This window comes from Oryctolagus cuniculus, chromosome 1 (genome assembly GCF_051225735.1).
Source record: "Oryctolagus cuniculus isolate XC-2025 breed Fujian yellow rabbit chromosome 1, ASM5122573v1, whole genome shotgun sequence".
NCBI classification, from domain to species: domain Eukaryota; kingdom Metazoa; phylum Chordata; class Mammalia; order Lagomorpha; family Leporidae; genus Oryctolagus; species Oryctolagus cuniculus.
Genome location: NC_142867.1, coordinates 154,445,120 through 154,472,819, shown reverse-complemented (window position 1 = coordinate 154,472,819; position 27,700 = coordinate 154,445,120). Strand labels below are relative to the sequence as shown.

At 39.2% G+C, this 27,700-nt stretch overlaps 1 long non-coding RNA gene across 1 annotated transcript; it reads left to right on the top strand.

Moving 5' to 3' along the window:
- Positions 1 to 652: 652 nt before the first annotated feature.
- On the top strand, positions 653 to 14,690 carry LOC149128707 (uncharacterized). Its single transcript, XR_016213496.1, has 3 exons — positions 653 to 1,191; positions 11,545 to 11,673; positions 12,911 to 14,690. It is a non-coding gene; the product is annotated as an uncharacterized LOC149128707 (long non-coding RNA).
- The last annotated feature ends 13,010 nt before the right edge of the window (positions 14,691 to 27,700 follow it).

The window sequence follows — 27,700 nt, the reverse complement described above, 5'->3', positions numbered from 1 at the left end:
AAACATGCTGCAGGGAGTTTTCATGTTGCAACAAAAGGAAGCTAATTAGCAACATGAGAACATAAGAAAGTATGAAACTCACTCTAAGTATTCTTTTAATTTTGCTTAACTTAAATCAATCGATTTGATATTTTAATTAATCAGCAAAATGTCTTCATCTTTGCCATAAAATGTAGCCTATGCATTGCAGTGAAATTCCATCATATTTATGGACCCTGAACCCAATCAAGGGGAGGGGATTATAAAGCAGATGTCAGGATTTGGAGAATAGTATTAAAATTCTGCCTGCTGTGGTCTGGCATAAGAGAAGTTCTGAGTGTATTTCACTTATTGTTATTACTATTGGCAAATGACTGGTCCATGTTAAAATTTCTGTTTCCAAAGACTACTTGTGTACTTTTCCAGAAGTTGGTATACTGAAGGGAACTGATTACACATTGTAAAAAGCAATTCAGGCAATACAGTAGACCGTGTTTTAATGGAAGAAACAGGAAATTCCACCACTGTTACCTAATTAAATAGTTGTATTGAAAACAATTATTATTAATAGGTATATAGAAAACTATTTATAAACTAAAATTTTCCAATTGACTTCTTTTGTGTTGACGTAAGCTGTAAGGGGTGAAATGCAGCCCTGGTGTGTAGACCTACTGGGCCTATGTTAGCCACTCTGTTCCCAACCAACCTTTTAAATCTCATATCAGGGAATTTTCTTCAGCGTTTAGCAAAACAGTGACAACAGGACACAGAGATAATTGGAATGGCAGAAATAAGAAAATTCTAGAAGATTCTCAAATTGAGTGACTAGGAAGTAAATGCTTTAAGTTCAGAATTCTACATGTGAATTTATCCAAAGAGTAAAGATTTTTAAGTGGAGGTGACAAGGGCAGCAGCCCTGCTTTTTAATCTCCCTGAACTTTCTCGGAATCAAACAGAAGAACTAAACTGGGATGACAAAATCAAAGACCATGGAAAACACCTCCAACAAAACCTAGCAACAAACATCCCCACAACTCTTCCAAACAATCCAAGACAACTACAAGATTCAAGAAATAACAATATCTGCTGGGAGGAAGTAGAGATAATTTCGCTGATATTTTCGCAGTTCTGAAAAGAGAAGATCCCGCCTCCTATCGGATACTCCTGAGCGACAGGAGCTGAAGAAGCAGCTTTCCAGTTTCCACTGCAAAGGTAGTATAAGGTCCTAGTGGTTGATGTTGGGGGCAGGGGGCACTCTGGCACCTGTAACTCTTCAAAACTTACAAACTCAAGTTCCTTTCTGAGACAGGTACATGGCATTGATAGCAACATGAACTATAATTCAGGACAGCCATCAGCAGGAGTAGATCTTGGCTGCTGAAAAAATATGGCTGGGAACAGAGTCCAGATTAAGCAGGCTAGAATAACAGAGTCACAGGATAGAAAGCCAGACTGAAGTGAGAGGAGAGGAGAAGGAGCAGATTACAGGAAATGCATAGCCATAATTGTTACGAACTTTGTGAAAACAGCAAGAGAGCAAACCCTGCAGCCAAGGAGCTGTAGGAATTTTCATGGACCGTCTTTTCTCCTAAAATAAATAAGAAAGCTTATGTCACTTAAAAGTGACCAGCAGGGTCCTGCACTATGGCATAGCGGATAAAGCCGCAGCCTGCAGTGCCAGTATCCCATATGGTGCTGGTTCAAGTCCCAGCTGCTCCTCTTCCAATCCAACTCTCTGCTGTGGCCTGGGAAAGCAGTAGAAGATGGCCCAAGCCCTTGGGCCCCTGCATTCACATGGGAGACCTGGAAGGAGCTCCTGGCTCCTGGCTTTGGTTCGGCACAGCTCCGGGCGTTCTGGCCAATTGGGGAGTGAACCAGCAGTGGGAAGACATCTCTCTCTCTTTTTCTATCTCTGCCTCTCTTTCTCTCTTTGTGTAACTCTGACTCTCAAATAAATAAATAAATCTTACAAAAAACAAAGTGGCCAGCAAAAAAGAATCAATGACAAATCCCAAGAGAATCTATTACTAGAGAAAAGTGCATCAAAAAAGGGAAAATGTGTATAAACAAAGCACACCAGAAAATATGTCCACAAATAGCAATAAATAGAAACAAATAGATAAACAAATAGATCAACAAATAAATAGAAAAAAATAGAAAGTGTAACCTAATATCTCAAATACAGAGAGACAGCACACTCTTTGTAAACAGCACAGATCAGAACTGGGGAAAAAATTCAGAATTGAGATGATCAGAGAAAATGGAGATTTAAAAATGAACTTAGTTAAGGAAAAATTGAGAAATGAAAAATCATTTCATAACTGATTTTTCTTAATTGGTTAAATTAAAAGGAATACACAAGAAAATATTATAACAGTTCATTAATAAAAGCAAAAGTTTGGAGCCGGTGTTGTTGTATAATGAGTTAAGTTGCCACCTGCAATGCCACCATCCCATATGGGTGACAGTTCAAGTCTCGACTGCTCCACTTCTGACCCAGCACCATGCTAATGCACCTAAGAAAGCGGTGGGGGATGCCCCAAGTGCTTGGGCCCTGCCACCCATGTGAGAGACTCAGAAGAAGCTCCTGGCTTCTGGCTTTGGCTTGGCCCAGCCCTGGCCGTTGTAGCTATTTGGCAAGTGAACCAATGGATTGAAGATCTCTCTTTCTATCTCTACCCTCTCTGTGTAATTCTGCCTTTGAAATACATTTAAAAATATTTTTTAAAAAGAGAGTTGATTTTAATTGAAACTACAAATGCAATAGGCACACTGCATACCAGAGAAAGCCAATCAAAAATGGAAAATTCTAGCACATATTCTAATAAAATGATTGGACTTTATAGAAAAAGAACACATTCTCTTCTCTTCTAGGCAAAGACCAAATGGGAAAAAATCATATTGTCTTCAGACTTTTCAAGAACAACCGTTTAAATCACAAAATCAAAAGTATTTCATTTAAGATACTCCAGGAAAAAAAAAAAAACTTAAGCCATAGCATTTTACATACAAACTAACTTTATGTTACAAAGACACAGATCAGCTGCTGTGAAGATGCACAACATCAGAAAATATGATTTCCTGAGCCTTCCTTATGACTCTGGAGAAAGAGTTTAAGGCTGTTGATATAAAGGGGGAGGCTCTGTGCTCTGTGTTAGAAGTACGCTGATCCACAAATCAGGACTGCCCATCGGGAGGACAGGTGCTTTCTGCTGCTTGGGTTGCAGGTTTTCCTCATCTTTTCCAGACAGTTGCAAACCATCAGAGAACCACCATGTAATTCTCTCTCACCACTCTATTGCAATGATTTGGAAAGGAGCTGGGAATCACTCCTGCTATGACAAAATACCCTAATTCGGGACACTTGCAAATACTAGAAATTGATTTCCCTCTGTTCTGGCAGCTGAGAATTACATGATCAAAGAACCAGAAGATTTGGTTTCTGGAAAAGGCCCACTTTCTCTCAGATGTGCCTTCCCACTGTGTCCTTCCAGCCTGGAAGGGACAACACAGTTGTCTGAGGTATCTTTCACAAAGGAGCCAGTTCCCTTTTGGAGTGTTCCACCCTCACAATCTCATCATCTCCCAGAGGACCGCACCTCTTAGCATCGCACCGGTGATAATTCTTTTTTTAAGGTTTTTTTTTTTTAATTTATTTGACAGATAGAATTAGACAGTGAGGGAGAGAGACAGAGAGAAAGGTCTTCCTTCCGTTGGTTCACCCCCAAAACAGCCGCTACGGCTGGAGCTACGTCCATCCGAAGCCAGGAGCCAGGTGCTTCTTCCTGATCTCCCATGTGGGTGCAGGTGCCCAAGCACCTGGGCCATCCTCCACTGCCCTCCCGGGCCACAGCAGAGAGCTGGACTGGAAGAGGAGCAACCAGGACTAGAACCCAGTGCCCATATGGGATGCCAGCACCACAGGTGGAGGATTAACCAAGTGAGCCACAGCGCCGGCCCTTAGTGATAAGGTTTCAATAAATATTTTGTGGAAATACAGACATTCAGACCATAGCACTTACATAGTCACATTGCTCCCTTGTCCTCTTCTGGCTTTAGGTTTTGATTGACACATAATAATTGCACATATGTATAAGGTATAATATGATATTTTGATTCACGTAAATACTGGGTAATGATCAAGTCAGGATTATTAGCATATTCATCATCTTAAACTTTATCATTTTTTGTGGTGAGTACATTCAAAATACTCTCTTCCAGCTCTTTTGAAATATATAATGCATGTGGAGGATGACCCAGGTCCTTGGACTCCTGCTCCCGCATGGGAGACCCGGAGGAGGCTCTAGGCTCTGGCTTCTGATCGGCTCAGCTCTGGCCGTTGTGGCCAACTGGGGAGTGGACCAGCAGATGGAAGACTTCTCTCTCTCTCTCTCTCTCTCGCTCTCGCTCTCTCTGCCTCTCCTTGTCTCTATATCTAACTCTAACTTTCAAATAAATAAATAAATCTTAAAAAAAAAGAAATTATATATATAATGCACAATTGTTAATTATATTCCTTATCATTCTTTATTCATTTTAATGAATTCCTAACACTTGAAAACAAAATGGTGGTAGGGTCAAGTATTTGGTGTACTAGTTAAGATGCTGCTTGGAATGCCTGTATCCCATACTGTGGTACTTCAGTTCCAGTCCTGGCTCTTCTACCAATTCCAGCTTCCAACTGATGTGCACCCCTGGAAGTAGCAGCTCAAGAATTTGTCACCCGTGTAGGAGACTTGGATTGGGTTCCAGGCTCCTGACTTCATCCTGGTCTAGCCCCAGTGTTGCAGATATTTGGGAAGTAAACCAGCAGATGGGATATCTCTGTGTGTCTCTCTTCTTTTCAAATAAATTAAGAAAATAAAATTTTTAAAGGGGGTTTTCAGAAGCAGACTTTGTGGCTCAGTTAAGCCACCTCTTGGAACACCCACATCCCTCATTGGAGTGCCACTTCTTACTTATACACACACTGAGAAGTAGCCAATGATGGCTCAAGTGCTTGGATCCCTGCCGTGCATGTCGTAGACTTGGGTGGGATTCCTGGTTCTGACCTGGCTCAGTATTGGCTGCTTCAGACATTTGGGGAGTGAATCAGTAAATGGAAGTCCCTGTCTCCCACCTTTCTCTCTCCCTTCTTCCTCACCCTCTCTGTCACTATGCCTTTCAATAAATAAATGACCTTTTAAAAAAATGGTGATTTCAAAAGAAACTATGTGCAGTCCCCTGTGTTGTACCTTGCATTCTGGAGTATGAGCATACTTCAAACAGTTTGTGGAAAAATAGAATTAAAAGTAAGCTTACTTTTGGTGCAAAACAAATGAAATCCATGCTTAATTTTTTCCCAATATGCATTTTTCATGAACTTTCTGAACAGCCCTACCATGCATGGATTTCAAAATTTTTAGCTCCAAAATATACATTTTTAGTTCCACTCTCCATGAACTTTTTGAAATACTCTAGTAGTAAATTAAGTAATTCTGAAATAAATTTTAAATTATAATGAATGAAATTTGCTAGATTTTAAAATATGACTGTGAATTGTTCACCATTCAACATTTTTAAGTATTGTCTCTCTGTTGGACATATCATCCTTCTACCCAGTAAGCAACTTAGCCATTTAAACTTCATACTTTAATATTTGGAAGTCTGAAAGCAGCCAAATGTATGGCCTTTAAGGAAAAGATAATTCATATAAGGTAGATAAAAAAACATTTGGATAGAATATTTATACAAAGAATAAACAATTGTTCCCATCTTGCAAAGCCTGTGGGAACAATTCTGAAGAGATATGTTAGGTCTCAGGGCACCCTGTGTGCTGATTCAGGTAGGCATCATTTGGATTACTTGAGAATTCTCATTTCCATATACAACAAACCAGGGAAATAAACATAACTTTGATTGATTGTTCCAGGAGAAGAATGTGCAATATGGTAAAAGCACATTCTTTATTTTTTTTCTTTTCCTAGGTAGAATGGTCCCAAAAAAACCACAGTGAGCTTGAAAGAACTCTGGGATTTGCTTTTGAGCTTCCCCTAGGGAGCTCAAGGCTCATTAGAATGGAGGGGTCCTTGAAGATTCCAACCTCCGCTCTTGGAGATCTAAGCCATTACTTTCAGTCTCTCCAATAATCACTTTTTCCACTAAAAGTTTAACGGATAAGGTTTCTCCACTGAAATGTCATGTAGCTCACTGAGATCAAAATTGAAAACTATGAAAGCAGTATTAGAGCTGGAATTTAATAGACCAAAAACAGAATTATTGATTTCTAACCCTTCCAGCTCTTCCCTAATTTTCTCCACCTCTGCAAAGGGCAGCACAAACCATCTAATCATTTATGCTAAAACCCAGGAGACATTCCTATTCCTTCATTTCTTTCACCCCCATCATCCAACCCATCCATTGTTACTGGCACCACCTCCAAAACAGCTCTTTAATTTATCCACTTCTCTTCATGCCCATTGCTACCATCCAAGTCCAAGCCAGTATTCGTCATACATGGAGCACTGAGATCACCTCCTAACTTGTCTCTGTGATTCTGCTCTTGCCCTACTGGAGTACACTCTCCTGAGCAACTAGATTGCTCTCAGCAGGTCTTGTCTCTTCTCTACATAAGCCTATCTCTCTCAAAGCATCCCATTACCTATAAAATGAAATCCGGGCCACTTAGGAAGCTCCATTCTATCAGGCCACTGCCTCCCTCTGTGACCTCCCACCTTCTGCTTCACTTTCCATCAGTAGACAGCAGACTTATTCCTATTTCTCTCATATGCCAGCATCACTCCTCTGTTATATCTTTGTGTAGCTAAAGCATTCTGGCATTTCAAGTCTCAATCTAAAATGACCTCCTAATAATATCTTCAGTAATGACTGTTGAATTTCCTATCTCTCTCATTACTTTGTATTTTAATCATATTACTTATCTATATTTAAAATGATCTTATTTACTTTTTAATCACTCATGAAATGTTATATTCACAGAAGGCAGTTTTCTTTTACTCTATGCTTTATACTCAAATGCTAGAAGAACACCTGGCACCTAATAGGAACTCAACAAATGTGTGTTCAATGATTGAATATATTTCAGGACTACATTTACAGAGAAGTACATGAGTTCCTTAAAAGCCAGTCAATCCTTTTTCACAAGCATTTGTTTTTCAGTGATTTAGTAAATGTGAGGCATGATGCCAGGAGCTAGAGTCATGAAGTCTAAAATCATGTTTGCAAATCTTATGCTCCTTGCTGGTCAACTAGGAGCTCTCAAGGGATTATAATTGACTTTGAATGATCAACTTATTATTTCTATTATGATTATTACAAAGGATATTAACATTTTGGCCATTTCCAATGTCATTATGGGTATAAAAACTATTAACAAAATTAAAGCACAGTTTCACAATTAATAAAAAAGTTGAATCACTAATACGAATGACTAGTACATTGTTATGGCTGATATATTAACATTATTAAGCAAATAGACTTCTCAGGGGGTTACTCCTAAACTGATGGTCACATGGTGAACCCACTGTGACAGGAGAGCAGCTGATGGCCAAGACACCAGGATGTCAATGTGTAACAGCATGAACGACAATGCAGAGGTTGACCCCAGAATGGGCAACCTACTAAGACTCAGCATCTTAAAGCAGCTGCTGAAGTGGGCCATGGGAGGCAAGTGTCTGTGCTAGACTGCAGGACATGACATGGGAGCAAAGCAAATCATCCAGTATTTATGAGTACCTACAGTGGACCAGGCATTCTGCTGAGTGTGGAAACACAAAGATAACTATGACACATCTGAATTATGATATATTTGTTAAAGTTTAAGTCTCATCCCCCTTAATATATTTTTCTTGGAGACTGATTAAAAGTAACCTTAAAATAATATTTAAGGATCAATGTTTGATTTAGTGGTTGAGAACCTGGTTGGGACATATGCACCCCAGATCAAAGTGCCTGTGTTTGAGGCCTGGCTCTGCTCCCGATTCCAGCTTCCAGCTAAAGTGCATCCTGGGAAACAACAGGTGATGGCTCAGTAGTTGGGTTCAGAATACCCATGTGGGAGACCAGGATTGAGTTTCATGCTTCTCAGTTCTGCCCCAAGCTGGGACCATTGAGGGCATTTGGAGAGTGAATCAATTGATGGGAGCCTCTCTGTCTCTCTCTTTTTATCTTTGTCTCTCAAATTAAAAATTTAAAAAAAACAATAATTAATAAGAACATTACAAATATGAATTCATTTAATCTGTATAAATCTCTGTAAAGTAATATTATTATCATACCCACCTTAAAAATGCAGGAAATTGTGATACAGAGAGATGAAGTAACGAGACCAAGATGCCACATCTAGCAAGTAGAGAAACCTTGTTCAATACCCCCATTATCTCCAAAAGACTGAATCTCATACTGTGCTCTAAGAACCCCAGCCTTGCACTTCAACCTGAATGTTATCTTAGTCCTCTTAACATTGACCTTTTGATTTGGTTCCCTTCTAATTATTTCCTCTCATTGCTTTTGGTAACATCTCAACCCTCTTATATCACATTTCTCTCTCTCTCCCCCACCCCAACCACCGCCAACACCACCATTTGTGTATAATAGTCAACCCTACTTTAATGACTATTAAATGAGCTGTTTGTTTTGGATTCATTCAGCAACAACAAAAATATTGGGACACTCTGTGCCTCAACAGATATCTTTGAAAATGTGTTCATATAGGAAATGAAGACAGCTGGACAACCATAGACAAGTATTTTTTAGCCCATGCAAATAAATTGCAATATAACTGCAAGACTGTCATCTTTTCCAATAACTTAATTTACCAAAGGGACACTAGTCCAAGAACAATGGAAATGAGAGCAGCACCGCAAATAGACAGCACACTTGAAAATGTGAGCCACTTAAGAGGAAATTGCAATTGTCATTTTCAGTTTTTAAACACTTTTCTCTTTCTACCCTATAACCCTCTAGTCTTTTTGATGAGGAATTTCTTTGTATGTATGGGTATGTGTTTGTATTTTCTTTTTACATTTGAAGGAAGTGACTGTGTACAATTGAATTTCTTATGAATAGAAAAGTCAGTTGGCCAGTGATTAAGAGCTCCAGAATGAGTCCTTAATGTTAAATTTCTCTTGAAACATTTGGCACTCTGCAATGTTATTTCTCAGATAATGTGCCTATAACTCCAAGTCTTATCAGCGTAGGAACCATGGATTACAAATAGCTTACTAGATTATTCCAAGGTCCTCCTGGAATATAACCTGCTTCTCAAGGGATGTTCAAACACTCCTTCTCCCCCTTTATTGTGTTTAACTGCGAGTTCCAAAAGAGAAGGGCACAAGTTCACACATAATTCCTCTCCCCTCTGCTTCTACTTCTGCTGTCTTAATGCTCTGACCCAGCTCTTGCCACCTTTCTCATTTGTTTTTTAATCACTTGTCTTGGAGAGCTTTCTGGGACTCTCCTGGTACTACTTACAAGGAAGCTCTGACCTAATCCTTACTTGCAGTGTACTTGACGTGTATATTATAATTTTTATTCCACCTAGAATTCTGTAACTGCTTAGCTGTGAACCTCCACCGCCAAAAGTCACCTGTAATGGTTCTCTGTGCTCCCAAGACTCTGCCAGGCTTCCCATATGTTGTCCCTGATTTGCTTTTGACCTTTGATGCTCACATCTTTAACTGATGAGGGAAAATATTTATTAATTAATTCCAATTGTTTGTAAAATAAGAGAGATACCTTTCAGTACAGTCTCTGAAGCACCCTTATGTTGAAGTTCTAGTTGTTCTATTTTATATATTTTCCTATCCTAGGCAACCCCAGGTGTAGGATCAGGATAGCTTAAATATTGCATCATTCTGAACATTTAACCAGTATCCTCATCAATTAATACTCTACTGCTGAGTCTGGCACAGCTTGTAACCTGTTAGTAACCCATCTTTTCTAAGGTATCTAACATACCTGTTTATATCTGAACTCTAATTGCAAAGAGGATTCAAGTATGTACCTGTGCCCCCAAAATGTTTAGCACTTCATTTAACACTTCATTCTATTCTTCCTTTGCCATCTTTTTGCTGAGTGAATTGAGAAAATAGAGGACAAAAATGGGTTTGATTAAAAGAAGGAGTAAGTCTGGATATGAAGTAAAGGTAGTTAGTGTTGGGTGCTGGACTGAACAGAAAGGGAACTCAGTGCTTCCTGAACAAGCCCAGCAAGGATACTAGAAGACAAATATACAGTGTAAATTAAAGCAAATGGAAAACAGAAGGGCCAGGCCACAGTAAATCAAAATCTGGGAAAGCCAAGAGAAAATATGGTTCAAGTGCAAGGCCAAGTGAAAATGACTCAAGTGCAAAGTAAAGTAGAAGTCCAAAGCCAACTCTCATGATTGGCATGGGTGATAGATCCTGAAAGACGAGGAAATCCATGCACAAGAAGAATAGGAGCAAGATAAGTGTAACAGCAGTAACCTCCGTAGCCATGGAGAGACCTAGAAACAAAGGCAGCCAACTTCTTCAAAACTCAGAATGAACTGACTCTATACCACTCTTGACAAATTTTTAGCAAATCTCAAGTACAACTTGCCTGAAGATCTAAGGGGAATGATATCAGAAAGTTGCACAGAGTTGTTTAAAAAGCATTTCTATTATAATAACCATGACTTCAAGACACCTGGAGAGCTCTGTGTGCACATATTCTCTAGAAACTCCACAGATCATGAACAAGTTAGGTTCCAGAAGTTCTTAGACTTGGGGAGATTCAAAGCTACTCCCACATTCACTTCAATAATTATAAAAAGACAATGTACATGTACAAGTGACCATTGTCATCTTGATCCGTTGGTTGATAGAGGATAGTATTTCCCAGGTTTGAACCCATTTCTCTCCATTAAACTCCAAAGCTGAAAATCCTCAGAAAGAAAAATTTCTTGATAAGCAAAAGCAGAATGTGGATGAACAAAGGCTCAGGTGAAAAGTGAATGCTCTGGATAGCTAGATATTCCTTTCTTCCCAATGCCTTTATCTCTCTAAGCCACCATTGGTCAGTCTTTTACTGCCAATTAAATTCAGCAAACATTTACTGAGGGCTCATATTGAGCTAAGGTATATGCTATGTACCAGGAAGGACAAAATAAATACATAAAACTCAATTCCTGTTTTCAAGGAGCTTCTAATCTGGTAGGGGACTCGGTCAAATAATTAGAAGTGATCATATCGTCTATGGAAGGATCTCCAAATAGGATGATTCAGTTTGCCAATATGAGGGAAGGTTGGAGGCGATTTCCTAAAGTATTTGAAAAAATAAATGAGCAATGCAAGATGTGGAGTGTTTGGAATAAAGATGACTGACTGAATACATACATTTAATTTTACTCCCTCCTAAGGCCTCCTAAAATTACACAAAAGAGGCTTGTAGGGCACAAACACCCCCAAGTACAAAAGATAATGAAGAGATACAATGGTCATGACACTCCAAAATCTGGAACATATTAAGTGAAGCTGAGAAAGCTGAATCCTAAACTTGGTGTAGGGAAGCCAAAAAAAAAAAGAAAATAATCTTGTTTCGCAGAACCTACTACATGACCAAGAAGAGGACACTAGAGTTTCAGAGTAGAGGTGAAGAGAAGAAGGTGGAGAAAGATCCTAGAATGGCAGATATGTACAAGACCTATAGAGAAATCTTCTCAAATTAAAGCAGGTAAGAATAACCAATATGTCTGAGTGACTTGAAAAGGGATTTTAACAACTGCTGCAGAAACTAGGATCAGTTAGCAAGAAATAATTTAAACCATAGCAAATAATGAAAGAGCAATCACTAGCTTGGAATTTGCCCTTCCTTCGACCCAACCCAAAATTTGATGGGAGGTAGAGCACCAATAAAGGGGAGAGGGGAAGCAGTAATTATTATTATAACTGTGGACTGAGTACTTAAAAGTATAGTATAGTATGATGTGTATTTGAATGTTTGGGATATAATATTAGGTATACAAAAAGAAAACAACAACAATGTGTTCTGAAATGGAAAGAGGGGTGGGTGGTGCAGCAGATTAAGCCATCAGTTGTGATTCCTGTATCCCATATTGGAACAGTTCCTCTGCTTCTAATACAGCTTTCTGGTAATGCATCTTGGTAGGCAGCAGATGGCAACTCTAGGGCTTTGGTCTATGACAACCAACTGGGAGACCCAGATGGAGTTCCATGCTCCTTACTGTAGCCTGGTCCAGCCCTGGCCATTTTAGTCATTTAGGGAGTGAACCAGCAGATGAAAGATAACACTCTTCCTCTTTCTGCCTTTCAAATAGATGAAAACAATCTTTTTAAAAAGATTTATTTATTTATTTGAAAGTCAGAGTTACACAGAGAGAGAAGGAGAAGCAAAGAAAGAGGTCTTTCATCGACTGGTTCACTCCCGAATTGGCTGCAACAGCCAGAGCTGCGCCGATCCAAAGCCAGGAGCCAGGAGTGTCTTCTGCATCTCCTATGTGGGTACAGAGTCCCAAGGCCATCTTCTGCTGCTTTCCCAGGCCATAGCAGAGAACTGGATTGGAAGTGGAGCAACCAGGTCTCGAACTGGCATCCATATAGGATGCCAACACTGCAGGCGGTGGCTTTACTTGCTAAGCCACAGAGCCTGCCCCAACAATAAATCGTTTTAAAAATGGAAAGAAATCATAGTATATTACTTGGCTCAGCTGTGAAACATTCACCAGACACAATAATGTAGCATGACCTAAAACCATAATTATGTTATAGTTATTTTATGAGGGGGAGGGGCAGATGAGAAGTATACGGAGTACAGCATACAAAGTTAATTCTTAATTTTCCATGGTGGGAGATTTGGCTTTGATCAGATGCTTTCAAACTTTTTAGCTTCTGTAATGTCACTTGCCTGCAGGCTCTTGATCTATTTAATGTCATTCTTCTGTTTAAAGCAGGTTTCATAAACTAGCCATGGGGTAAATTCATTCATGAGAAACAGTGGAAGGAAGGAAGGAAGAGGACATCCCCTTCCTGGTTTTTCCTGATTCTGGAAGAAGCTCTGCAAGTGGCTGTTCTTCTCCATGGGTAACGCTGGTCCCCTTTCCATGTCCCCTGCTCACATCTTATGTGAACCCAGACCAGGGACGATTCAACACCACAACTGTCCTATTTTAAAAAAATGTGAACAAACGAATAGAAAAAACTGCTTAACATAATGTATTTTTAAAACATTTATTTTTTATTTTAAAAGGCAGAGAGAGAATTTTCAGGCCACTGATTCATTCACCAAATTGCTGTAACAGCTTGGGCCGGGCCAAGTTGAGGCCAGATGCCAAGTACTTCACCTGAGTCTCTCATGTGGGTGGCAGGAACTCAATACCTGAACAATCATCCATTGATTCCCAGGTGCATTATCAATAAGCTGGAACAGAAGCACAGTAAGGACAATTTAGAGCAGAACTCCAATATATGATGCAGGAGTCTCAAGTGGCGATTTCACCCACTGCGCCACAATGCCTGCCCCAACAGACATTTTAACCGTTCGTTTACATCTGCCTCAGGTTTTTCAAATTTTCACTTTGCTTCTTTTGTGTAATTTCATATAAATGTAATATTGAACATCGTTCATTAATCATCCTATCAAACAACTGGGCAAAAGATATGTATGTGGGGCCGGCGCTGTGGCACAGTGGGTTAAAGCCCTGGCCTGAAGCACCGGCATCCCATATGGGCGCCAGTTCGAGACCCAGCTGCTACTCTTCTGATCCAGCTCTCTGCTGTGGCCTGGGAAAGCAGTGGAAGATGGCCCAAGTCCTTGGGCCCCTGCACCTCTGTGGGAGATCTGGAAGAAGCTCCTGGCTCCTGGCTTCAGATCGGCACAGCTCCGGCTGTTGCAGCCATCTGGCAAGTGAATCAACAGATGGAGGACCTCTCTCTGTCTCTACCTCTCTCTGTAACTCTGTCTTTCAAATAAATAAAATAAATCTTTTTTTAAAAAAAGATATATATTAAGATTTTTGGGGGTTGGCACCATGCAGTACCTCTGCCTGCAGTGCAGGCATCCCCATAAGATTGCCAGTTGGAGGAGATTTGACTGCTTCACTTCAGGTCCTGCTTTCTGCTAATGCATCTGGGAATGCAGCAGAAGATGGCCCAAGTACTCCACGTGGGGGGCCAGGAAGAATCCTGGAGTCAGCTTGGGCCAGTCCTGGCCATTGTGGCCATTTGGGGAGTAGAATAGCAGATGGAAGATCTCTCTCTCTCTCTCTCTCTCTCTCTCTCTCTCTTTTTCTCCTTCTCTCTCTGTACTGGGCTGAATCAGGAGCTGGCAACTCAATCTAGGTCTCACATATGTGTCTGGAACCCAGTTGCTTAAGTCATCACCACTGCCTACCAAGGTCTGCCTTAACATGAAGCTAGCGTCAAGAACTAGACATTTTGAGGATCAGATAAAAATGCTAACAGGTTATTATAACAATGTTTTTACACTATCATAGGGCTTCAAATGACCCTCAGGATCCACCTAGAAAACAAAATAGCTATTACATCCAAGATGGTGGATACAACCAAGATGGCTGCAGTCACTTCAAGCTGAATTCCAACATACTCCTTGTTTTTCAATTTAAAGTCATTTTGTTTAACCTCAGAAGGAATTGGGCAAAATCAAAATATTATTAAATCTAGTACTCTTGTAATTGCAGTAATTTTAATAAAGTATTTTTATTTAATAATGAACTTTAAATATTCTTTCATCAAAACCCTGGAACTACAGATTTAGCTTATTAAAGTTATGAGAATTCTCCGCCATTTAGATTAGGAAGCTCCAGTTTCATTTTCTATCAATCAATCATAAAAAATTTATTTTCCATCAGAAAATATCAAATTCTAATTTTCAACTGGAATAAGCATTTTATACACTTCAGACATTTTTTAAAACAGGAAATATAATAGCTCACATCTTGTAAAATATAATACCAAAATTACTCAGAATTAAATTATTGTAGACTTGATGTAATTAATACATCTACCACATAATATACTCTAACAAAATCCTATTACTCATTTTCTACCCAATGAGAACACAAAATCTGGCTAAAATTTTGTTATTTGTGAAGCAGGAAATGTGATGAAAAGGCACCAAATTAAGTAAATATGTTCTGACTCTTGTGTTTTAAGGGAGATTAAATAAGAATCAAAATTTTAAAGTCAGAAATAATTCCATGTCTTGATTAGACATTACAATGAAACTTATTTATTTTATGAAAGATCATATACCATTAAAGTTAATCACATGATTGTATAGCTTGCACTTTTGTTAATAGGGAATGTAACTGCTAAATATTTTATGGGACAAAGTAAAATAAAGATTTACTGTGTTTGAAATAAACATTTCAAAACATTTTGATAAAATAGCTATTACTATGAAGTAACACATCCAAAATCTCAAAGAAACACATAAAACTTTGATCCAAGGGTTTTATGCACTGTGTTTTGAAAATTTTGGTGGTACTGGAAACTATTATAGTTTTTAAAAAATCAATAACAGCTTTGACTGTTGAAAGATTTATTTTGTTTTCAGCTAATTATTTATCATAAAGACAAGGACAGGAAGTAGCTGAAATAAACCTGTATTTTAACATTTTTTAAAGTTTTTCAATGTTCAGTATTTTCTACTGTTGTACTTTGCTTTTATAGGACCTTCTCTCACAGCTACATAGTCTTAGAAGTTGGAGGATTCAAAAAATGTATCATTACTACAATGCCTTACTCAATTAGATATCTGAAGTAAGAATACACCAACAAGGACAAAATTTTCAATTTTCCACAAACAAGTTTCACCTTTATCGGTGATATGTATAAGATAGGGTGCTTGGAAGTAGATCTAAAAACAGATCATCGTCCCTCTACCCCTCCTGGACTTTCGTGACTACTGCAATCCCATACAACTGCTTTATAAAAAACAAAAAGGGGGAATGTTAGTAAAATGGTGCAGTCTTACCTGACACCGTCCTAGGCTCTAGCCCCCGCCGCCATTGCTGGAAGCCAGGTGGCCCACGCTCCACCCCCATCCTAATGGGATTCGCTGCTCCTACTTTCCTGACCGCCCCCACCCCCGCCACAAAGTTTTAAAAGGACCTGTTCCTTTACACGTGGTTCTCTCTCTCTCTCTCCTTCTCTGTCTCCTGATCTCTGTCTGTTTTTGTCTCTCTCTCTTATGCTCTCCTTCTCCTTCTCTTCCTTCCTTGCCCCTTTCCCTCCGATCTGTCGAGTTTCCCCCAATAAACTCTTTCCCTTAAAAAAAAAAAAAAAGATAGAGTGCTTGCTAGGAATAAATAGGTCAATGTTTAGGAACATCTCCTCTTTGATTTGAAGTTTACACACATCCCAAAAGAATTTCTGGTGGAGGAGAAGAAATGCTTGTGTTTTAGAAGTGGGAGAAGAGTTACTGTGATCTGAAACCCATCCTCAGCTACTGCAGTTTTAGGAAAGGATATATATCAAAGTTGAAGGTCTAAAGTCAAATGTCTAAATTGTGCCTGCACAATCCTTGGGAAATCTTTGGGTGGTCCAATTTGAAGACCACTGGCCCAGTCCACTTTACCCTCACAGGGTCTGGCTTCAGCTAAGGTGTAGCTTTTGTATGGGATGTGACATACATGGACTTCCTCATTTATTAACTTGCCCAAGATTTCCTCTAAGAATCTCTAACTTCTTAAAGGTTTGATCCCAGAAATCACAGTGAACAGCCGCAATTTTCAGACTTGGTTTAATCTCTGTCTCCAAACACCGCCTTCAGTAGTCTCTGCTGTGATACAGTAAACTCCTTTAAGTTCTTGGTAACAGTCACTTCCTGACTGAGGCGTGAGCTGAAAAACTGACCATTGTGAAGTGCCAAGACACTTCCTGAGTAACACAATTAACAAACTCTCCGCAGGGTCATTGCTTCATCTTAACCACACCATGTTCATTATTCTGTGGGATTCATTTTCACCCTCAGAAGACATTATTTATAAAAGATCAGCATAAGTGATTTTAGGTATGTTGGAATATTATCATACTTTCCAAGCAATCAGAATTTTGTTAATAAATACAAAATATTCCATTTTTAAACATGCATTTCAAAAGAATACTAAACATCATTCTAATTATTCAACAAACAGTTACTGAAGCCTGGTACACCAGGGTCTCACAGTGAGATGAAAACCATAGGATTACAAATCATAGCCATGGAGAATGGATTAGTGGTTTGCAGGGAACAGGGTTCTGGGAGATGGAAAAGAACCACTGTAAATGGGAATCCCTTTATAGTAATAGAACAGTTCTGAATCCAAAGGCAGATGTAAAAGAGAGGCTGGCAACTGTTTTTCTGTAAATGACCTAATTAAAAATACTTTAAGAACTTTGTGCTTGGAAAAACCACCAACACTAGGAAAACAGGAACCTTTGCTTTGTAGATGGTTCACTCTGGAAAACCTGAAACACTTTTACAGCTACAGACAGACCCTCTAGACTAAGTGTACACCCTTCTAGGATGGATCGCGAAGCCCTGTCAGCAAAGGACAATGTTCTATGGAGAAGGTAGGGGGAGGGCTGAGAGAGGGAGGGTATCCAGAAAGAGGATTATCTCCTACATCTTGGACTGACACAATAGAAAAAACGACCGCTTACATTATGGTTGCAAACTATGACATGTGGGTAAATGTGGCTGATTGCTTTTGTGAATAAAGTTTTATTGAAATATGTCTACATCCTTCCTTATGTGTTATCAGTGACTGTAGTAGTACTGCACAGCAGAGTTAGGTAGCTGTAACTGAGCCTATAGGGTACACAAAAGCTAAATATTTACTACATGGTTCTTTTTTTTTAAGATTTATTTATTTGAAAGGCAGAGTTACAGAGAGGCACAGAGAGAAAGAGAGAGAGAGAGAGAGAGAGGTCTTCCTTCCACTGGTTCACTCCCCAATTGGCTGCAATGGCCAGAGCTGAGCCAGTATGAAGCCGGGAGCCAAGAGCTTTTTCTGGGTCTCCCACGAGGGTGCAGGGGCCCAAGAACTTGGACCATCCTCTACTACTTTCCCAGGCCATAGCAGAGAGCTGGATCTGCAGCTACACCATGGCATCGGCCCCACTACATGGTTCTTTATGAAAAAGTTTGCTGACTCTTGTTAGCATCCCTAAGCACAATCAGGTGAGGTCAAGTAAGACCTGGCATTGTACAGTGCTTGCACAAATATTACTGTCTCAGACCTCACACATTTGAAAAACAATAAAGAATTTATCTTTCAGTTGTTCTCAAATAAGAAAACTGAAATTCAGTAGGTTAAATTTTTGCCTAAAGTTTTGTACAGACATTCTGATTCCTTGGCCAATTAGTTTTCTTTCTCTTCTATGGTGTTTGTTCATCTAGAATATATTTCAGCAGCATCTCTTTAAATTTTTAAGAGATAATTTATAAATGTATAAGCCTGTATTTTTTAGTGCTCACAGCTTGACAATTTTAAAGCTGTATTAGAGTGAGTATAGCCTGGTACCATCATCTCCTGCCAATTCACTCAGAAAAATCTTATTTATCCAGCAGTTTCAGACTAAACGTAATTTTATCATGCACCTCTTCCTGAAGCTGCCAAGTCATGTTTTTTATGTACTCTATTTTTTATTCAGAGTATTTATCACAGACTGTGTTATGTGTTTAGTCTATGTGTGTATGCATTATTTCTATTGTTTAATATCTGTCTATACTTACAGTGTGTAAACATAGTCTGGGATCATGTCTACTTTGCTGAATCCAGTGTGAATGTTATACCTGGCTCTCAGGAAATGTTTCTTAATTGAATGAAAGAACAGTGAGCTCATAATGAAGCTAAACTACACAAGCCATCTTTCTGATCGATGACCATTCTATCTCTGGCTGAACAGTATCAGCGTGGCAGCACAATTCACTTTTGAATAGTTCTAACAATTAGAGTGTCTTCAAAGTATTGGAACTTATTTCCCCAAACAGTTGTAGTTCTTCCCAGCAGCATAGGAACAGCAGGATTACCTCCTCTTCTTTGTCACTCTTCCTGAGATTGAAAATCTTTACTATGAATTACTTTATTGATTAAGGGTTCCCATTTCCCAGTTATTCCTTTTCTGACACGATTCTTGATCCTGCCATTACTCTGACTTCACTCATCTCTGTAGTGATTACAGTAGATTCCAGAGTCAGAATTCACGGTGGAATCTTGGTGCTATATTCACTAACTTAAGAAATCTCGGTAAATTGCAGAATGTCTCTTTCTTTACATTTCCTCATTTATAAAATGGAAATAATAGTTTCTGCCTCATAAGACTGCTACAGGGGATAAAGTAGTTATTTTATGCAAGTAGAATAGTGCTTGGCAAAGAGTAAGTACTCCACAGAAACCAAATGATCGTTGATATAAACACTATGCAGTGTCTTATAATAAAGGATGTATAACTGAATCAGTCACAGTCCAGTTGAGGAAGCAGATATGAGAAAGGGAATAAGCATATTAATTCAGACAATCCTCATTATCAACTTTATAATGGTGCAAGAACCATACACATTCAGTGGTAATTCTACTTTGAAGTTTGATCTTTTTCTGGGCTAGTAATTTGCAGAACTACTCTCTCTAAGATGCTGGGCAGCAGCAGTGAGTACAAATCCCAGTCAACCCTGCGATCCCGAGGGTAAACAACTGATACTCTCTAGTGTGCTGTGTGGCTAAGCTAAGATGTTCAGTAAGTTAGGTTTATTAAATGCACTTTCCACTTACAGTATTTTCAACTTACAAGAGATAGACTTACCCAGATGTTACCCCATGTAAGTTGGGGAGGATCTGAATTACAATAGCATAATTACGGGAGAAGCTGGGGACATGAATGTCTGAAAAGAGCGATTGGGAAATTAGGGGAGTCATCTGTTCAATCTCAGAAGCCAAGACCACCCAACTGCCAAAAGAGGTGTCCCAAAGGAGCTAGTGGTGGAAATCACTATGTGAAAAATGGTAGCACAATGACCTTCATCCGGAGCTCTGGGGTCTCCATTGGTCAAAAGAAACAAAGGACAAGGCTGGTGCTGTGATGCAGCAGGTTAAAGTCCTGGCCTGAAGCGCCGGCATCCCATATGGGTGCCAGTTGTAGTCCCTGCTGTTCCTCTTCCGATCCAGCTCTCTGCTATGTCCTGGGAAAGCAGTGGAAGATGGCCCTGCACCCACGTGGGAGACCCAGAAAAGCTCCTGGCTCCTGCCTTTGGATCAGCACAGCTCCGGCCGTTATGGCCATCTGGGGAGTGAACTAGCGGATGGAAGACATCTCTCTCTCTCTCCCTCCCTCTCTCTGTAACTCTTTCAAATAAATAAAAAATAAATCTTTAAAAAAAAAGGAGAACTTGATGCAGAGTAGAAAACAGAGACAGCACATCATCACTGATTCTGCTGCTACATAAACCATTCACAACCTTCAGATAGCCGTGGCTGTTGGTTGACTTCCACCACGCAAATCTCAACTACTTCAAATCCTACAGAGAGGAACATTCAGGAAAAGCAGTCCCACCTTAGCAAAGCTGACAGTAAATCTCCCTTTTAAAAATTTCCATGCCCCGGCACCCATTTGGAAGACTCAGATGAAGCTCCTAGCTCCTGTCTTCAGCCTGGCCCAGCCCTAGCCATTATGGACATGTTGGGAGTGAACCAGCAGATGGAAGATCAATCCTTCTGTTTCTTCTTTTTCTCTCTCTTTCTCTCTCTCTCTCTCTCTCTCTCTCTCTCTTTCTCTAACACTGACTTTTTTTTAAATTTGAAATATAGAGTTAGTGAGGGAGAGAGATAGAGAGAAAGGTCTTCCTTCCATTGGTTCACCCCCCAAATGGCCACTATGGCCAGAACTACACCGATCTAAAGCCAGGAACCAGTGCTTCTTCTGGGTCTCCCACATGGGTGCAGGTACCCAAGCACTTGGGCCATCCTCCACTGCCTTCCCGGGCCACAGCAGAGAGCTGGACTGGAAGAGGAGCACCCGGGACAAGAACCCGGTGCCCATATAGGATGCCGGCACCACAGGTGGAGGATTAACCAAGTGAGCCACGGGGCCGGCCCCGTAACATTGCCTTTCAAACAAATAAATAAACCTTTCCAAAAAATCTTCTGTCAACAATAGAACTCAAGTAAGAAACAACAGCACAGCACCATGAAGCTCCAGCAGGCCACACTCTGTAAGCAGAACTTGTGACTTCTAGTGGAGCGTGTTCAACGTTTACATGTTATTTGTCAGTCATCATGCAGTTGCTTCTTGCTGAACTTTCTGGCAGGGACAATCCCATGGATTTCTTCAGATGTACTGCTATAGAAACAGATCTCTGACACAGCTATTCATATATTTGACATTTTTCCTAATTTAACCTCATTCAAATTATAGCATATAAATTGAAAGTTATGGGATTACCTTTTCCAGTTGAATCATTTTGTATGTTGATTCTGAGATGCAAATATCACCTATTACTCCTACATTTGTTTCATATGGAAACTAATATGCATAAACTGGGAGATGGGCAGGGTGGGGAGGCCAGATGGGATAGATCTCGAGAGCATTTCTCAAACTGGAATTTCATGGAAAATTAATTCACAAGATACCTAGAACAAATGCTATATGTAATATTTGCTCTTCATACCTCACTAAATAAATTTGATAAACACTGGTTTCAACAAAATCCACAAATTGCTTTGCTTTCCAGAGAATATTGTGTGTATGTAAACACATTTATGTGTATATATCTATACATGTATTGTATAGGTATGCATATCTTCTCACTCACCTTTCCTCGATTCTAGGGAGCTGTGACTTGGGGGCACCAAGCAAGAGTACTGACTTTGGCATTTCCATGAAACATGACACAATACTGAAAATATTTCTCTTCATACTGACCAAACACTTAGCAGATATCTCTGGTCTATCAGTTCTATCTATCTGGTCTACCTCAGTTCACTACCAAGAGAATTTTGATTGAGGCCTATCTAGTCTAACTCAATTTACCTCTAAACTTCTAAATCTCAGGGAAAAGATATGGGAACAGGAGGTTAGTATTTGTCCATTTCCCCAGAGAAAAATTTTGGACGTTGTTATGTTTTGAATGCTATGGTTTGAGTGCCCTTCCAAGGTTCGTGTGTTAAGAGGCTTGATCATAAGTTAATGGACTGAAGGATGGAACTTCATCCAGATATGGTGGCTGAAGGTGAGACTTTGGGAATTATTAGATTGGTATAGGCTGTCTGAGTTGAATCTATGTCTCTAAATTGTTGTTGCTTTATAAGAAGGCATTACATGGAAGGTAGATAAAAAAAAAAAAAAAACATGCTCCCTGTCTCTCTCCACTCCTAAGTGCTCCATGTGACTCTTCATCCACACATGTCCTGCTGTCCACCACCCTAATCACACACATGACCAATGGGGCCACCGGATCTTGTTCTGTGAACCTCCATAGCTAAGCCAAAACACCCCTTCTTCACTCACAAGTAACTTCTCTCAAGTATTATAGTGACAAAACTGACTAATACAATTTCTTGTGGAAAGTCAGTCAGACATACCTAAGATCAATTTTGAATACTATGGACCTAGAGGAGTGGCAGCCAAATGAAAACAAGATTCTGATTACTGTCATGTGCAAAATTGATTATGTGATTATTGTCATGGGGCCACATAAACAGCTCTATTTTGCGTGAGAAGTTCTGTTCCTGTAGCCTCTTGTCTCCACCTTTAGACAAAGAAGACACTGGGATTCTCATCATCTCCTTACACCCTACTTAACCTCTGCCTTGACAAGCACCTTGTTGTTTACTGCCTAGGAGGTCTTGGGGCCTTACATAATTAATATAAAGTGTTTAGCATGGTTTGTGGTATTTCACAAAGGGGAACTATTAACACAATTGATCATTTTAATCTCACCCAATTACCCTAAGTACAATAAGGACAGAGACTAAGTCCTATGTTTCTTTGTATCCTCCTAGCACAGTATCCAACACATAGTTGGTTTAATAAATACTTGCTTTAGAAATTAAGTTGCTTATTTCACATTTTTCTTTTGTCCATGCCCTTATGTTTCTTGGACCATATTTGGCTAAATTAATAATTGCTATTTGAAGCAAACATTTAATATCTTCAATCCTATTTTCTCTGGAAGCCCAACCCAAAGTATGTGGGAGAAGCAGAATTTGAAAACCTTCTTAGATATGACTACTAAATTGGAAGATTTGTTCCAAGACTTAATCAAAGAATCATTTTATCAATATTGTCTAATACATTTGAAGTTATTGCCTTGATGATGTTTCAATGAATCTTGTAAATCTCAGGTTCAACTGCAGCATTTTCCAAATAGGAATCGTACTACCCCTACAATCACTATTGGATAATATGAGAAATGCAGGAATCATGGCTACTTGATGGTAGGCAATATCACTGGCCGTACAGCTCTATTCTTATGCAGAAAGTGTGGAAATGTGGTTTTGTGAGAACTTCAGGCATTCAGAAAGCAGAAGAGAAGTCTGATTCGTTCATAGACATTGGGGATAGGAAACTCTTAAACAGCACTGGCCAAGAGAACTTTTTATAGAGATAGAAATTACATATCTACCTGTGCTGCCCAGTATAGTAGCCACTACCAACATGTGAGTAGTAACCTTTAAAAATATGACAATCGGGAGTGAAGAATTGAACTTTTTATTTAGCAACCATTGGTTTAAATTTAAATAGCCACATGAGGCTACCAGCCACTACATTATACAGTTCAAACTTAAGCTATGGAATAGAGTCCTTGAAGGAAAAGTTAAGCAAATATGGTCCATTTTTCCTATGCAGTGATACCAGTTATTTTATCAGAAAAAATGGAAATATCATAACTAATCTATAATATGAGATTTTTATAAGGATCAAATGAAATAATAAATGTGAACATACACAGTGATGACAAAAACAGAATTCTCTACAAGTGCAAAACATTATTATTCAGGGGCTGGCGCTGTGGCTCACTTGGTTAATCCTCCACCTGCAACTCCGGCATCCCCTATGGGCACTGGGTTCTAGTTCCAGTTGCTCCTCTTCCAGTCTAGCTCTCTGCTGTGGCCCGGGAGGGCAGTGGAAGATGGCCCAAGTGCTTGGGCACCTGCACCTGCATGGGAGGCCAGGAAAAGCACCCGCTCCTGGCTTTGGTTCGGTGCAGTGCACCTGCCGTAGAGGCCATTTCGGGGCTGAACCAACGGAAGGAAGACCTTTCTCTCTGTCTCTCTCTCACTGTCTAACTCTATCTGTCAAGTAAAAAAAATTATTATTCAGTAAAATTTTTTATTACTTAGGCATTTACATATGTGGACATACATATTATATATTATACATTCATATGTATGTAGGAGATAAAGGCAACAAACAGTCTACACATCAGCAAATCCCTATAAGAAGACCTGTTGCTTCATGTAAGTCTTCTTTATTGACCTTGGATTGAGGAAAGAGAGTAGTGTAAGTGCAGGTTGTTCTAAAACAGTCCCTCTCAGGACCTCAAAGGAGGGTCACAGGGCACACATCTGGAAGTCCCTCTGAAATTAAAATCACATGTAGTTGATGGTTTATTCTCAGATACAGGATCTGATTCCCAGTTTCTGGGACAAAAAGAAATAACCTTTTGGAAACCTTATACCATCCTATTACTTCAGAAAGGTGTCACAGATGGAATGTTTGTGTTGCCACCACATCCATGTGTTGAAGCTCTAATCCCCACTGTGATGCCAATTGAAGATGGAACCTTTCCAAGGTAATCAAGGTTAGATAAGGTCATGAGGGTGGTGCTCTAGCAACAGAATTTGTTTCCTTATAAGAAGAGACACAGAAGAGTCCCCTCCCTCTCGCTCTTTCTCTGAAGGTACACAGGAAAAGGTCATATGAGTACAAGTAAAATGGTGGCTTCCTACAAACCATGAAGAGACCCCTTGTCTTTGATCTTGAACTTTCCAGATGCAAGAACTGTGATAAAATAAATTTCTGTTGTTAAGCCACTTAACCTATGACATTTTGTTATGGCAGCCTGAAATGACTAATGCATTATCATATCCCCATGCTCCTATTTTTCTTGTTTCTAAGAGTTGGTAACTGACACCAGTATCCCCTTGCACACTGCATTAGAAACAGATTTTCATTACCAAGTTTGCTAACTGAATACATTCCAAAAACATTCAGGAAAATGGCTGCTATTATATAATGGAATCACACTTACCCAGGAAAGTGTAAAAATTATAGGCCAAACAAAAATAAGCCAAAAGCAAAAATAATAAAGCCTTAAGTATGATATATTACTTTACTATTTCTGCTATAACAAATTCCAAGATGTAGTATACAATATACATTTTTTCTCTTACAAGTCAGAACTTTAAAGTTAATTTTATGAGACTCAACCAGAGTGTTCCAGAAGACAATGCTTCCTTGGTTCTTCCAGCTTCTGGAGGCTGACAGTGATTCTTTAGCTTTACTTGTCAACTCTAGGTTTACTACACATTTGGATCATCCAGGGTAATCCCTCCATTGCAGAGTTCTTAACTTAATCATATTGCAAAATCCCTTTTGCCATATAAGGTAGCATTCACAGACTCTAGGAGTTAAGATATGAATAGCCCTGGGAGTCATTACTTCACCTGCTACAAATAAATAACACCACAAAAAAATCACCTATTTTATTGGTGTTACAGATACCTTCCCATCTGATGTTAAAAATGTTGATCTATTTCTCTATCTTAGTTTGGGAAGGAGATGATTTGACAGAATTTCAAACTAGTGGTGTGGGTAGTTTTCTGAGAAAATGATATTTTTCCAAGAGTAATCTAATTTCCTCATGAACTACAGAGTTTAATTTTTCAACAATAGAGCCAGATGACAAAAGCTGCCCTTCTTTCTCTTGTGAAATGCCTCCAATTATCCTCACAATTTGGGTGAAATGACTTTCTGTTAATAAAAAGGCACAAATTATTTTACTAAATTGGATGATTTTGCAAGTTGAGAAATGTCATGCCATTTGAGATGTTTTAGATATTCATATGAGAAAAAGCTAGCCTTGACTCTAGGCAACTCTAACAGGTGAGTAAGAAAAAAAATAGTAACTGAATATAGAAAAAGTATGTACATAGATTGGACTATAATGTGTTAACAATAAATATTTGTTTCATATAAAATTTGGGGGTAGGTGATTTAGAAAAATGTTAATGAGTCTAACTGCTTTATAGAGGAAGAGACTAAGGCCCAGAAAGTAATGGAGATCACTGATTTGGGAAGACCTCTCAGGTAGTTTTGAACTTTTAGAGATGCAAAAGACAGTAGGGTGTGAACTGCAGAAGGCAGTAGTTTGTTTTGCTGTTTAGACTGGATATGTTGCTTGTAATGTTCACCCTCCTTTCAGTGCACCTTGTATGAGGGTGCTGCTGACATGCTAAGGGGAGGGGAGGGAAGGGCAGCCTCACCAAGTCCCTGCCATCACATTCAGTCACATGTTAGCCCCCTCATGTTAAGGACAGGTCAGGAAAGACTTTCTATATGACAGGCCCTGTCTCATAGTTTGTAGCAGCCCGAAAAGTGGTAGAGCCACAGACTGTTCCCTAAGCAGGTACCTCGCAGAGGTATCCATTTCATGAAACTTAGGGTTTACTAAGTAAGGAAGGAAGATCTCTAAAAACAGAATCATAGAAACAGTAGGATATCATACATGTTGATATTAGAATAATGGTTTGTCATTTAAAAATAATATTTTCCTAATATCAAGACAATTACAGGATTTATAAGATATATAAGGTTACATATCCCTTATATTAAATGCTTAGAAAAAAAGGGTTTGAAATTTCAGATTTTCAGATTAAGGATGCTCAATCTATATATCAGTTCTACACACACACACACACACACACACACACCCTTACTTGTCAACTCTAGGTTTACCTAGAGCTACCTATGCTTTTTCTGAAATAGTGTAGTTAGGAAAAGAAGCACAAGTTAAAATTATTTGAGGATCACCTTTTAGCTATACCATCCCTGTGTCTCTTTGACAGTGTGAACACCTTAGTTGCTGTCAAAACTTTACTGTGTACCATGACAAGAAACAATTGTAACCATGGACCATAACATGTTTGTAGCTTTTTTCCTTTAATTTTTCCTTCTAAGCAAGAAAGAGAGAGACCAATCCCATCTTCTAGCTCACACCCCAAGTGCCCACAATAGCTGAGGCTGGAGTCAGTTGATGCTGGAAGTCAGGAAATCATCCCATATCTCCTACATGAATGGTGGGAACACAATTACTTGAGCCATCATGGCTGCCTCCCAGTGTCTGCAGTAGCAGGAAGTTATAATCAGGCGTCAGAGCCAAGAATTTAACCCAGGCATTCATATGTATCTTAACCAATGTCTTGACTGCCAGGCTAAATTTCTATCCCTAGGACATAAGATTAAAAAAATAAAACTATTTATACAATATGCAGAAAAATATCTTCAGGAGAAACACATCGAGCTGTTACTATATGGGACTGGAGAATACAAGTTGCTTTCTCTATGTATATTCCTTCAATTATATTTTTATAGTAAAGTTAATCTTGAACCATTCCTATAATTTTTTAAATGTTAGTTTCCTTATCAGAAAGTGTCTAGTCTATTGTGTAGTCAAAATGTCACAGAACATAAGTCTCCTTAGGATGGAATCAGTCAGGAGACTGATCTATCAAATACAC